Below are 7,264 nucleotides of genomic sequence, written 5' to 3'. Positions count from 1 at the left end.
ATTTTGTTTTACTATGCTTCACAGACAATTGCATTTTTAACAAATTGAAGGTTGTGGCAACCCGCACTGAGCAAGTCTATTGACACCATTTTTCCAACAGTATTTGCTCACTTTATGTTACTGTGTCACATTTTGGTAATTTTCACAATATTTCCAACTTTTTCATTATCATTACATTTGTTGTGAAGATTTTTTTTAAGATTTTATTTATTTGAGAGAGAGAGAACGTGAGCACAAGCAGGGGAGAGGGGCAAAGGGACAAGCAGACTCCCCACTGATGAGGGAGCCCAGTGAGGGGTTAGATCCCAGAACCCTGAAATCATGATCTGAGCCGAAGTCAGACACTTCACCGACTAAGCCACCCAGGTGCCCCTGTTGTGGAGATCTTTGAAACAGAGATTACAATTCACTAAAAACTTAAATGACAATTAACATTTTTTAGTAATAATGTATTTGTTAATTAAGGTATACACATTGTTTTTTAAGACATAATGCTATTGCACATTTAATAGACTACAGTATAGCATAAACATAACTTTTATATGTACTGGGAAGCCAAAGAATGCACTTAACTCACTTTATTGTGATACTTGCTTAATGCGTTGGCCTGCAACCAAACACGCAATATCTCCTAGATATGCCTGTACAAACTTCCAGTTATAAAATAAATAAATCATGGGGATATAATTTACAGCATTGGAATTATAATCAATAATATTGTAATAATTTTGTATGGTAACAGGGTAATGAGAATTATTGTGGGGATCATTTTGTAATGGATAAAAATACTGAATCACTATGATACACACATGAAATGAATAGGCTACTATATGTCAATAATATTTCTTTTTTTAAAGATTTATTTATTTTAGAGAGAGAGAGAGTGAGGTGGGAAGGGCAGAGTGAGAGGGAGAGAGAGTCTTTTTTTTTAAATTTTATTTTATTATGTTATGTTAATCACCATACACTACATCATTTGTTTTTGATGTAGTGTTCCATGATGCATTGTTTGCATATAACACCCAGTGCTCCATTCAATACATGCCCTCTTTAATACCCATCACCAGGCTAACCCATCCCCCCAACCTCCTCCCCTCTAGAACCCTCAGTTTGTTTTTCAGAGTCCATCGTCTCTCATGGTTCATCTCCCCCTCCGATCTCCCACCCTTCATTTTTCCCTTCCTACTATCTTTTTTTTTTTAACATATAATATATTATTTGTTTCAGAGGTACAGGTCTGTGATTCATCAGTCTTACACAATTCACAGTGCTCACCATAGCACATACCCTCCCGAATGTCTATCACCCAGCCACCCCATCCCTCCCACCCCCAGGAGAGAGAGTCTTAAGCAGACTCTGTGTTGAGCACAGAGCTTGACCTGGGGCTCAAACCTATGACCCTGAGATCACAACCTGAGCCAAAACTAAGAGTCAGATGTTTAACCAACTGTGCCATGTGGCCACCCCAGTAATATTTCTATTTTTTAAAAGTAACTCAGAAAAAAAGCCCACTCAAGAAGAAATGAAAAATGTAAATATTTCCCTTTCTATTTTTTCAAAAACTGAATCCATAGTTTATAATCTTCCTACAAGGAGATCTCCAGGCCCTCTTGAATTTTTATAAATATTTAATGAAGAAATGATACTGATCTTACACAAACTCTTGCAGATATTAGAAAAAGTGAGAAACAAATAGTTACTCAACTTATTAGGCCAACCTAATATTATCCCAAAAAGTCACACCAAAAAGAAATACAAGTCAATCTCTGTTAAGAATATAAATGCATAGGGGCCTCTGGGTGGCTCAGTCAGTTAGGCAAAAAACTCTTGGTTTCAGCTCAGGGCATGATTTCATGGTTGTGGGATTGAGCCTAGAGACAGGCTCTGCACTCAGCACTGAGTCTGCTTCAGATTCTTTCTCTCCCTCCTGCTTGTGCTCTCTTTCTCAAATAAATAAATAAAATTTTTTTTAAAAAAAGAATATAAATGCATTCTAAGAAATATTAACAAATTGAATCCAGCCACTCATAAAAAGGCTGCTGCATCATGACAAAGTTGAATTTCTCCCAGAAATGCAAGAATGGTTTCACTTTCAAGATATTAATCCATAAAATTCACCATATTAATAAAACAGAATAAAATCATATGATCATCTCAAGATGCAGATAAACCTTTTATAAAATTCAATACCTATTTAAGACAAAAACTCAATACACTAGGAATAAAAAGAAATATCCTTAATCTGACAAATGTTATCTACCAAAAAAAAAAAAAATGGGGGCAGGAGGGAACTACAACAAACTTTATACTTAAATAGTAAAATACTGAAAGCTTTTCCTCTGAAATCAACAATGAGACAGGATTTCTGCTATCATCACTTTTACCCATCATTGTATCTGATGTCCTAGCCACAGCAATAAGGCAGAGGGAAAAGATATCATCATTGAAAAGGAAGAAATAAAAATTGTTATATGCAGATAACATGATCATGTACACAGAAAATCCAAGCAAGTTTGTGAAATTTTAATATTACTTTATGAATTTAGAAAGTCCCTTGGAAACAAGATTAGTACAAAAAAAATCTCTTTTACTTTTATCCATAGAAAAATATGAGAGAAATAAATTATAAAAACAAGACTACTTAAAATAGCACCCCCCATAATCAAATATTTATAAATAAGTCTATTAAAAAATGAGTAATCATGGGGCACCTGGGTGGCTCAGATGGTTAAGCACCTGCCTTCGGCTCAGGTCATGATCCCAGGGTCCTGGGATCGAGCCCCGCATTGGGCTCCCTGCTCAGCAGGAAGCCTGCTTCTCCCCCTCCCTCTGCTTCTCCACCTGCTCATATTCTCTCTCTCTCTCTGTATCTCTGTGTCTTGAATGAATAAATAAACCTTTAAAAAAAAATGAGTAATCATGCCAAACCAAAAACTATACAACATTATTGATATGGACAAAGGAAAATACCAACTCCAAACCCCTCTAGCCATCCTGTCCCACCTAACTGGGGGAAACTGAGAAGAACTTGTGAAGTTCACAGCCCAGGGACACAGGCGGACTAAAAGACTGAGACTTAATCATAAGACTAAAGAACACTTCCCCTTTGCCATGCCTTACCACCACATCACTAAAGGTCTATTTACCTAAGTTCCTTTTACCCAGTACACCATGTCTGGTTCTTCACAAAATGTCAGAAGCCATACTAAAGGCAAAAAGTACAGCAAGAAGAGACAGAGCAAGCATCAGAACCAGACTTGACATGATAGAGGTGTTGGAATTATTAGATTGCAAATTTAAAACACCTATGATTACTATGTTAAAAGCTGTAATGGAAAAAGTAGACAACATTCAAGAATAGATGGATAAGGTAAGCAGAGAGATGGAAATTCAAAGAAAAAATTTAAAAGTGCTAAAGATCAAAAACACCGTAACAGAGGGCGCCTGGGTCGCTCAGTTGGTTAAGTGACTGCCTTCAGCTCAGGTCATGATCCTGGAGTCCCAGGATCGAGTCCCACTTCAGGCTCCCTGCTCAGCGGGGAGTCTGCTTCTCCCTCTGATGCTCCCCATTCTCATGCTCTCTCTCTCTCTCATTCTCTCTCTCTCTCATATAAATAAATAAAATCTTTAAAAGAAAGAAACATGTAAAACCTAAAAAAAAAAATAAAACCCACTGTAACAGAAATGAAGAATGCCTTTGATGGGCTCATTAGTAGACTAAAATCACCAAAAAATTTCCTGCAGCTAAACAGCTATTTTAGCAAGGTTGCAGGATTTAACATTAACTTAACAAAAGTCAATCATTTTCCTATACACCAGCAATGAACAAGTAGACTTTGAAATGAAAAATAATACCACTTATGGGGCACCTGGGTGGCTCAGTCAGTTAAGCTTCTGTCTTCCACTCAGGTCATGATCTCAGGGTCCTGGGATTGAGCCCCATGTCAGGCTCTTTGCTCAGCAGGGAGTCTGCTTCTCCGTCCCTCTCTCTCTCTCTCTCTGTCTCTGTCTCTCTCAAATAAATAAATCTTAAAAAATATTTAAAAAATAATAAAAATAAAATAATAATACCATTTACATCAGCATCCCCACAAATGAAATACTTAGGTGTAAATCTAACAAAATATATACAAGGTTTATAAGAGATATGCTATGCAACTCTGATGAAAGAAATCAAAGAACTAAATAAATGGAGAGATATTCCATGTTTACAGATAGGAAGACTTAATATTGTTAAGATGCCAGTTCTTCCCAAATTGATCTATAGATTCACAGCAATCCCAACCAAAATCTCTACTAGTTTGTAGGTATTGACAAACTGATTCTAAAATTTATATGGAAAAGCAAAGATTCAAAAGAGTCAATATAACACTAGAGAATAACAAAGTCAGAGAACTGAAATCACCCAACCACAAGACCTATAAAGCTAAAATAATCAAGACAGTGTTGTACCAACAAAAGAATAGACAATACATCACTAGAACAGGATAGAGAGCCCACAAATAGACAAACATAAGTATAGTCAACTGATCATCAACCAAATAATACAATGGAGAAGAGTCTTTTCAAAAAATGGTGCTATAACAACTGAATATCATATGCCAAAAAAAAAAAAAAATCTTGGGGTGCCTGGGTGGTTCAGTATGTCAATCATTTGACTCTTGATCTCATCTCAGGTCTGGATGTTAGAGTCATGAGTTCAGGCCCAATGTTGGGCTCCATGCTGGGCATGGAGCCTACTTAAAAAAAAAAAAAAAAAACTAGACACAAATCTTAGCAGTTCTCACAAATATTAATTCAAAATGCATCATAGACCTAAATGTAAAATGCAAAACTATAAATCTCCTAGAAGATACATAGGAGAAATCTAGATGACTTTGGGTATGGTGATAACATTTTAGATTCAACATCAAAAGCTTGATCCATGGAAGAAATAATTGATAAGCTGGATTTCATTAAAATTAAAAACTTGTACTGTAAGAAAGACACTGTGAAAATAATGAGAAGATGAGGTGCAGAATGGGAGAAAATATTTACCAAAAAAAATCTGATAAAGGACTGTTAAGCCAAATATACAAAGAACTCTTAAAATTCAATAATAAAAACAACCCATTTAAAAAATGGGTCAAAGAACTGCATAGACACCTAACCAAAGCAGATATAAAAATGGCAAATAAGCATATAAAAAGATGCTTAACATCATATTTCACTGGGGAATTGCAAACTAAAATACTGTGATACCACTACAAATGGTACGGGAAAAAAACACCAAGAACACCAAATGCTCATGAGGATGCGAAATAAGACGAACTCTCATTCATTGCTATGAGTGGAATGCAAAATGGTAAAATAATTTGGAAGATGGTTTGGCAGTTTTCTACAAAACTAAACATACTCTTATCATATGATCCAGCAATCATGCACCTTGGTATTTACTCAAATTAGTTGAAAACTTACATCCACACAAAACCTGCACATGGATGTTTATATCAGCTTTTTTTTATAATCACCAACACTAGGAAGCAATCAAGATGTCCTTCAGTAGATGAATGGATAAATTAACCATGGTACATCCAAACAATGGAATGCTATTTAGTGATAAAAAGAACTGAACTATCAAGCCATGAAGATATGGAGGAAATGTAAATGCAGATTACTAAACGAAAGAAGCCAGATGAAAAGGTTATGATTCTAACTATATGACATAATGGAAAAGGCAAAACTATAGAAGTAGTAAAAAGATCAGTGGCTGCCAATGGTTAGCAGGGAGAGAGGGATAAACAAGCAGAGCATAAAAGATTTTTAGGACAGTGAAAGTTTTCTGTATGATATAACAATGGTGGACACAGGTATTGCACATTTGTTAAAATCCAGAATGTACAAGATCAAGAGTGAACTCTAATGTAAACTATGGACTTTGGGTGATAATGATGGTCAATGTAGGTTCATCAGGTGTAACAAATGTACCACTCTGGTTGAAAGTGTTGGTAGTGTGGGGTGCCTGGGTGGCTCAGTTGGTTAAGAGGCTGACTCTTGGTTTTGGCTCAGGTCATGATCTCACTGTAGTCGGGCTCTGCACTCAGTGTGGAGTCTGCCTCAGATTTTTTCTCCCTTTCCCTCTTCCTCTCCCCTCTCCCTCCTCCCTGCCCCTCTCTGCTCATGCATGCTCTCTCTCTAAAATAAATAAAATCTTAAAAAAAAAAGTGTTGATAGTGGGAGAGGTTGTGAGTGTGTTGGGCCAGGGATACATGAGACCTCTCTGTACTTTCTACTCAATTTTGCTGTGACTCTAAAAATGCCCTAAAAATAAATCCTATTAAAAACATTGAGATAAAGAAAACCTTACTAGCTGCCTCTCCCACATGTTTCATGATACGGGTTAAAGCCTCCAATCAGCCAGCACCACCAGAGGATCCCAGAAGACGCAACCCCCCCACCCCCGCCATACGATGAAAAAGAATCAGGAGCTGGAGAGAAAAATAACTGGATTGAAGACCTCAGTGGCTAAAAGCTAGAGGAGGACAGCCCTGGAAACAGTCCAGGCAGCTGGAACAGATAGACACTGTATGACATTTGTATTGCACAAGGAGTACCATACCCTAGGAATTCTCTTTGTTACATGATCATGAAGAATCTGGAAGTGGAATTTTGTAGTTACACTACAACCCATTCTTCAGAGAGCAAAATCAATTTACATATTCAGACTTGAGGTGCTCTTCCAGCTGTTGAACCATTTTGGAGAGGTCTGAATGAGCTCATGAATATCTGCCAACATGTGCTTGACAAATAGGCCAGAATAAAGGAATATAAGGATCAAAAAGCAAGCAGAAATGAATCCACATTCTAGTCCCTTATGCACTATATAGGGAGGACTGCCCTCTAGGATATTCTCTTCATGATCTTGCAAAACCCAGAAGTAGAAGTTTGTGATTACAACATGATCTGCCCTTCAGAAAGGTGTGCTTCTAGCTATTAGGCCATTACAGCTGTTGGAATCCCCCCAAGAACCTTTGTATTCATCTAATAAATTCCCTCTTTTATTTAAACTAAGAAAAAGAAAGAAAAAAGAAAATCTTATTAAATGAAAAATTATACAATGCTCATGGACTGGAAGACTTAATATAGTAATATATATATATATATTTTTTTTAAGATTTTATTTATTTATTTGAGCCAGAGAGAATGAGAGAGAGAAAGAGAGCACATGAGAGGGGGGAGGGTCAGAGGGAGAAGCAGGCTCTCTGCCGAGCAGGGAGCCCGATGT

The 7,264-nt window shown here is 36.8% G+C and overlaps 1 pseudogene; it reads left to right on the top strand.

Moving 5' to 3' along the window:
• Positions 1–6,449: 6,449 nt before the first annotated feature.
• On the top strand, positions 6,450–6,847 carry LOC110584998 (annotated as a pseudogene).
• Positions 6,848–7,264: the final 417 nt, after the last annotated feature.

Source organism: Neomonachus schauinslandi, chromosome 1, assembly GCF_002201575.2.
Source record: "Neomonachus schauinslandi chromosome 1, ASM220157v2, whole genome shotgun sequence".
Classification (NCBI taxonomy): Eukaryota; Metazoa; Chordata; class Mammalia; order Carnivora; family Phocidae; genus Neomonachus; species Neomonachus schauinslandi.
Note: the sequence above shows the minus strand (reverse complement) of the source record. Positions and strands in the feature narration are given on the sequence as shown.